This window comes from Mustela putorius, unplaced genomic scaffold, assembly GCF_011764305.1.
Source record: "Mustela putorius furo isolate JIRA1106 unplaced genomic scaffold, ASM1176430v1.1 tig00003927_pilon_pilon_pilon, whole genome shotgun sequence".
Classification (NCBI taxonomy): domain Eukaryota; kingdom Metazoa; phylum Chordata; class Mammalia; order Carnivora; family Mustelidae; genus Mustela; species Mustela putorius.
This window is the reverse complement of record NW_025422072.1, coordinates 4415552-4423485: the sequence shown is the minus strand read 5'-3', so window position 1 is coordinate 4423485 and position 7934 is coordinate 4415552. Positions and strand designations below refer to the sequence as shown.

Genomic DNA, 7934 nt, shown 5'->3' with positions numbered 1-7934 from the left:
TATTTTGAACAGCTCTTTTAAAAAGTTATGTTTTTGATTATATAGTTAAGTTATTCATATGAATAAACAAAAGCAGTCTTCATAAATGTGTAATGTCAACTTTTCTGCCAGATATATTTCCTCCTTTAAAAATCCAAAATGAAAAGTCATATTAAACTTCCTACCACCTCTACTTTGAGACCACATTAACATAATTGTAAAAAATTAAAGAATAGGGGCACCTGGGTGGCTCAGTGGGTTAAACCTCTGCCTTTGGCTCAGGATATGATCCCAGAGTCCTGGGATCAAGCCCCACATGGGACTTTCCGCCTAGCAGGGAGCCTGCTTCCTCCTCTCTCTCTGCCTGCCTCTCCCCTTACTTGTGATCTCTGTCTGTCAAATAAATAAATAAAATCTTTTAAAAAAATTAAAGAATGTGTGAAATCACAATGAGGAAGATGATATGGGGATATTTCAATGTATTTCTAGAACATGCTAAGAATATAAACAAATGTTAATTTATGAAACATAAGATGTAGTTTTCCTAGGCTCTTAAAGTGTAGAGGGAACTGAGCTGTTCAGCAGGACCATATTGAGAGAGGTTTTCAGTCTCAGGGGCCCAAACATGGCATCCAGCTTTTGTCTAAGACCATTTGAAATTCTGCATTTAAAAAAGAGAATCCTTTTTTTCTCTCTTAAAGCCTCTTCCACATTTTCACATTGAGTTGCTAACAAGTTGTTATTTAGAGACATAAAACTGATAGAATACTCTCTTGAGAAATGGAACAAAGGCTTTGTGAGAATAATTACAGCTAATACAGATGATATGGCTTTTAGGGATAGCCAGGAATAACATACAATTCAACCATAATATGCATAATAATGTGCAATACACCTCAAAGTGTAGCTGGCCAATTGATATTTTTTCAATACACATATTCCTCCCATGGAGTCTCTGAGTTGCAAATATGAACAATAAATACATATTACCAGTGTATTAAGAAAAACATGGGAAACATTAAAAGAGGCCAAATACATGGAAACCAGGGACCTGATCCCAGACAGTGAGCTAATACAGATAATTGAAGATAACATTTAAAAAGACTAGTAAATGTCTTCTAATATATTTGGAAAGATTTTGCAGACATAAAGCAGGAACTGGTTGCTACATAAAAGATTCAGATAATGGGAAATAATAGCATTTTTAAAAGATTTTACTTATTTACTTGAGAAAGGCAGGGGAGGGAGAAGCAGAGAGAGAGGGAGAAGCAGACTCCCTGTGGAGCAGGGAGCCCAGCACAGGGGCTTGATCCTAAGACCCCAAGATTAGGACCTGAGCTAAAGGCATATGCTTAACCCATTAAGCCACCCAGGCACTCCATCATTTCTTTTTAATTATTAAAAAAATTTTAATTAAAAATTAAAATTTAATTTAAACAAATGGAGTCAGCACACCATCTTTGGGCTGAACCATGGTGGACGTTTGAAGGCAGCTGACCTGTAGCCTGCAATGCCCCAAATGGTCTCCTGTGGAAGCCTGAGCCAGTGTGTAGCTCTCTCCCTTTGTCTCCTAACCATGTCCACCAACAAGAATGCTATTTCACCAACTGCACACCTTAACAGATTTAAGAAGAAGAAGAAACACAGTACAAAACTAAGACGGCACTGAATAGAAGTTAATGTGGACCTAAGGAAAGCTAAGAAAGATGACCAGATGTTGAAAAGGAGAAATGTAAGCTAATTTCCTGATGACACTACTTGTCCACTTCAAGAAACCAAAACAACCAGGGCACTGAATTGGTCTGTTGATGACTCTGTCAAAGGCATAAATAGCAACAATTTGGAAAGCCAGCTCCAGGCTGCTCAAGCTACTAGGAAACTGCTTTCTAGGGAAAAACAGTCCCCCACAGACAACATAATTGGATTGGTTTGAGTCCAAAATTTGTGTCTTTCTTGAGCACAGCTGATTGTAATCCCATTCAGTTTGAATCTGCCTGGACCCTCTCTAACATTGCTTCAGGGACATCAGAACAGACCACGGTTGTGGTACATGGAAATGTTATCCCAGCATTCATTTTTCTGTCGGCATCTCCCCATGCCCACACCAGTGAACAAGCTGTATGAGCTCTAAGAAATACTGCAGGTGATGGTTGGGTTTTCTGAGACTTGATTATCAAGTTTCAGCAATTGACTCACTGTTGGTTCTCCTTGAAGTTCCTGATAGGTCACCTTTGGTGTGTGGTTACTACATAACCTTATTGAACATCTTGAAAACTTTGTCTCAAGAAGAATCTTGTTAGATGAGGTCGAGCAGATTCTTCCTACTTTAGTTCATCTCCTGCATCATGATGATCCAGAAGTATATTAGCAGGGATTTACTGGGTCATTTCCTACCTTATTGTTGGTCCAAAAGAACGAATTGAAATGGTTGTGAAAACAGGAGTGTGCTCAACTTGTGAAGTTTCTAGGAACTACTAAATTGTCCACTGGGACTCCTATGCTAGGAGTCATAGGAAATATTGTCACTGGGAGAGATAAACAGACTCAGGATGTAACAGATGCACTTGCTGTCTTTCCCAGCCTGCTAACGAACCCAAAACTAATATTCAAAAGGAAGCTACATGGACAATGTCAAATATCACAGCTGGTCATCAGGACCAGATACAGCAAGTTTTGAATCTTGGCTTAGTCCCATTCCTCACTGATGTTCTCTCCAAGGCAGACTTTAAGACCCAAAATGAAGCTGTCTGGGCTGTGGGCTGTTATACAAGTGGTTGGACAGATGAACAGATTGTATATCTCATTCATTGTGGCATAATAGAACGACTGATGAACCTCTCAACTGCAAAAGATACCAAAAGTATTCCAGTTATTCTGGATCCCACTTCAAACATCTTTCAGGCTGCTGAGAAACTAGGTGAAACTGAGAAACTTAGTATGATTGGAGAATGTGGAGATCTAGACAAAATTGACGCTCTATAAAGCCATGATAATGAGTCTGTGTACAAAGTTTCATTAAGCTTAAACTTAATTGAGAAGTATCTCTGTTGAGGAAGAGGAAGATGAAAATATTGTATCAGAAACTACCTCTGAAGGCTATGCATCTCAAATCCAGGATGGCACTCCTGGGACCTTTAACTTTCAGATTATATAGCAAAGCATAAATTTGTTTGTATACCAAGTTTGGTATAAGTTTTTCTTACTGTTTCTCTACTAAGAACTCTTTTTAAATGTGTTTTGTTACTGTAACACTTTTTTGCAAGGAAGCTATACTTGAGTGTTCCAAAATGTCCCTACTGTATGAAGCTTCTCCCCTCAGTGGGTTTCCTTAGTTCTATGTGGAATCTCACATATTGCAGTGTTCTGTAAGTAAAGATTAACTTCCATACTTTTCTCTTTCTTTTTTATTTTTTTAATATTTTATTTATTTATGTATTTATTTGTCAGAGAGAGAGAGAAAGAGCAAATAAAAGCAGAGTGGCAGGCAGCGGCAGAGAGAGAGGCAGGCTACCCGCTGAGCAAGGAGCCCGATGCAGGACTCGATCCGAGGACCTGGGATCATGACCTGATCTGAAGGCAGTGGCCTAACCAACTGAGACACCCAGGTGTCCCTAAACTCCACACTTTTCTTAAAAAAAAAAAAAAAAGAAAAAAATATTCTTTTAAAAAAATAAACAAATGGAGTCAGACTAGAGTAGAGAAGGGAAATCTTTGGGCCTAAGCTGTACAGCAGGTCCAGAGAACAATAATTCCAGTTTGGCTGCAGAACATAGAACTCATGAGTAAAGGTGATTTGGGAAAATAGAATTTAGGGGACCAAAGTACATAAGTAGAATCTTAGACACAGTAGAAGATATGACTAAATAAGAAGACACAGACAAAAAGAAAAACATTACAAGTATCAAGGGGTAAATAGGCAAAGAAAAATTACAAGAAAAGTAAAGTCCAAATATAGAGATAACAAAAACCATGATGTCCTCTGAAAATTTTATAATGTGGATTAGAGATCCAATGGAACTTCACACTAGGTATATTCAGGATCATATATTATAGCATATTATATTTATATAAATATAATATATATTATATTTAGCTGAGAGTTCTGTCATGATTAATAGATTATAGTACATGATCTCTTATTCAATATTTATAAAGCATAATAATATTGGATATTATATTTTAGGATAAACATAGAACACTGTTAATGTTACCATGGTTATAGAGGAAAATATACATCTTAACATGGAAAATGTAAAAATAAAGTTTTGGTTGACTAAGAAAAAATTAAAAATGGGAGAAGTATTGATAGGAGGGCTGCCTCATGTTACTTAATGGTGACTAGGATACACTCTCTGGAGAAGTGACATATTACAGAGGTGTTTAGTAGGGAATGAAAGGGCATTTATAATTTTATGAGAAAAGAGAAAGAAGAAGATTGGTTATAATTTTTAATTTCAGTAAAATTATGCATCTAAATAATTACATAAAGATCAAGGCCATATATATTGCTGAAACATAGAAGTAACCACCAGGAAAGTAAAATAAAATAAAAAAAAAAGTTTGAGGATGTAGTCTCTGGAAGAGACCAAAGAGTAATAGTTAAACAAGGGCTTATTGCTTTTCATTTTTAAGTTGTTCTCTATCATTTTAGAAATGCAAGAATAAGTTGTTTTAAAAGAAAAATCACGTAGGCAAATGCAAGGTTAGCATAATTAATTATTTAAAAAAATAAAGAGACGAACTAATCCTCATTATCAGACCTCCAAATATGTTGATTATTACCTTTATTTGTTTTTTTCAGAAAAAGCAGTCAAGCCAATAGGTTGACCTCTGCTCCTGTGCCTCAGTTTTAGCTTTAAATAAGCCAATGAAATGTTAATAACTTCAACAGTTTGAAACACTTTCTAAAGAAAAATCTTTCATTTTGAAATAATTTTAGATTTACAGAAAAGTTGAAAAGATATTATGGGGAGTTCTCAATATCTTTCACACAGTCTACTCTGTTAACATGTAACAATGACATGTTCATCAAAACTAAGTGATTTAAAGTAATTACAATAATATTAACTGAAGTCCAGACTTTCTTCATGCTTTCTAAAACTTTCACAGATACCCTCTTTCTGTTCCAAGATCCAAACCACGACATCACCTTCTATTTAAAGATTTGGATGTAAAAGTCTTAGAGGAGAAGAAAAGTTAAGATCACGAAAGCTTGTCATCCCTAAGAGTTGGCAATTAAAGGTTCTTAGGGAATTAAAAGATAATTAAGACTCTTAAGGGAATGACGCTACAGAGGTGAGTGCATTGTTTGCTTAGATGATAATCATAGACCCAGTCTAAATCTCCATGACTGTTCTTTCTAAGAACATATCTAGCATCAAAAAATGAGCACTACAGGGAAGTTACACATCAAGTGGATTCATTAATATCAACTCTGTAGATTTCCAGGTACATTCCTCAGAAATAGCAGCCGTATCTTGAGACTCTCCTACTTTGGCTCCTACTTTGGAACAAGTTGGAAGAATGAGTCACTCCTGTCAGGTTTACCTTTTTTTTTTTTTTTTCCATCCAATAACGTCAACCAAATGATTTCTGTTTATAAAAGTCTGGCATACTGAATACTTGTTTTTCTGAAGCTTAAGAGTGGGTTGGTATGAATGAAATAGTCTGTTGTTATTTTTCAAGTTAGCCTGAAAGCCATTTTATAACACATGTCAAAATATTGTGAATTCAGTTCACATTTCAGTTAAAAACAGTTTGAAACCTTTCACTAGGCTATGCTTACTTTAAAAAAAAATCCTTATCAAAGTCATCTGTTATTGATTTCATAAATTCGACAGCTTGTTTTTTCTTTTAAACAATACTAAATGATCATAAACCACACCTTGTACAAGAGGTTTTTTGTTGTTGTTGTTTTGTTTTGTTTTGTTTTGTAGGGACATATCTTCTTTCAATGACTCAGGTGAAAAAAATAAAAAGGCTTAATTTCCTTGTTAAAAGTGGGAACTGTTGAGGCAGACAGATTGACTAATGGGAGGCCAGTCAAATAGGGAAAAGAATTTTGAATATAAACTCTCTTAGAAATGAAATGCAGAATGTTAAACTACTCAGACACAGACTGTATTAAGTTATCTTAAGTACATACACCAAGGATCTATCTCTATCTATTCCTATCTCTATTATCTCTGTCTCCACCACTACTTCTATCTCTGTCTCTAGCTATATCATGTGTAGCCCAGATAAATAACATGTCTGACCAAAATGAAATGAATGACTGAAATACTAGGTATTCACAGGAGAGGTATTTTGTCACCTGACCTTACGTGGGGCGAAAAGTAAATCAGATAAATAAAACTTTCCTGTAGGGGCATCTGGGTGGCTCACTGGGTTAAAGCCTCTGCCTTCAGCTCAGGTCATGATCCCAGGCTGCTGGGATCGAGCCCCACATCAGGCTCTCTGCTCAGTGGGGAGCCTGCTTCCCCCTCTCTCTCTCTACCTGCCTCTCTGCCTACTTGTGATCTCTGTCTATCAAATAAATAAATAAAATCTTAAAAAAAAAAACAACTTTCCTGTAGATTACTGTGTAAAACATGAAATGTAATTTTTGCAATTTTACATTAGAAAAATCCACTTTTTAAAAAATGCTTTTTAATAATTTTCACAAGCAGATATATAATATGCAAAATTAAGAAGCTGTATCGCTAAGAGTCATCACACAAGCATGCAACTTAAAAGTATTCTACACAATGTATGCCAATGGGTCTGATATCAATCCTAGGAAGAGCAATTAAACTTAAATTTCCTTAGTTTGCTGATCAGTAAATAATGGAAAGTACTATTCTTTCTATAAAAACCAATAAGAGAAATATATATATATATGCATATATATATATATATTCTTTTTTTTAATACACTAATGTGTGCAGCATTTCTAGTCCTTTAGAGGATAAGTGGTCCTCTTACTAGATGCACATTAAGATCATTAATATAATTAATGTCTCCAATCATTTTTTATAAAAAATGGTTTGACTCAAACCTTTAAAGTGTATTAAATAAAATATTTTTAAATGACAGATAATAGCTGTGGAGCTTAGTTTTCCATTTATGATTAGTTTCCTGGCTTGTGCAAGTATACTTTAGTGGTTTTTCTAATTTGGCAACAGGCACAAAATATTATTGACAAGTGCTTCAGTACTGTTTGGAAATTCATTCATATATTTAGGTACTCTGAAAAATGAATTCAAAACTTAAAATACAGGGGGGCGCCTGGGTGGCTCAGTGGGTTAAAGACTCTGCCTTCAGCTCAGGTCATGATTCCAGGGTCCTGGGATCAAGCCCTGCTTTGGGCTCTCTGCTCAGCAGGGGGCCGGCTTCCTCCTCTCTCTGCCTGCTGCTTTGCTTACTTGTGATATCTGTCTGTCAAGTAAATAAATAATCTTAAAAAAAAAAAACATCTTAAAATAAAGGAGTTAATGCAGTAAATAAATAAAGTAATAATGTGGGAAGCAATACAATATTTTCTCTGCCAGGGTATATTCTGTCATATTTTTCAAATGATAAGTTTTTGGCTAATAATTTTGTTAAATTGTCAAAAGAGAATAAAACAATGACTTATGTGAGAAAACACAACAATAAAATAAAACAAAGTAATTAGAATTACTAGTCTATGTTATGATGCTGCAAATAACAAAATCTTATGTAGACTGGCTAACTATAGGTTGAATCTAGCTTGTATGTATGTATTCTGTGCCTAAAAAGATTGCATAATTTTTTAAGAGGGGAAGAGGAATACTTAGATAAAGCTATGATAATATGGAAAATCATGTCCAAGAGGCATATAGTTCAAATTTTTATTTTAAACACCATTAGTCAACTCTAGTGGCTTACATTTTAATATATTCATTTTAACTTGTTTAATTTAAGCCTCACTTTTTGGTTTACATTAGCTTCATCAT

At 35.1% G+C, this 7934-nt stretch overlaps 1 pseudogene; it reads left to right on the top strand.

The window, feature by feature from the left end:
- Positions 1–1555: 1555 nt before the first annotated feature.
- On the top strand, positions 1556–3133 carry LOC101670880 (annotated as a pseudogene).
- Positions 3134–7934: the final 4801 nt, after the last annotated feature.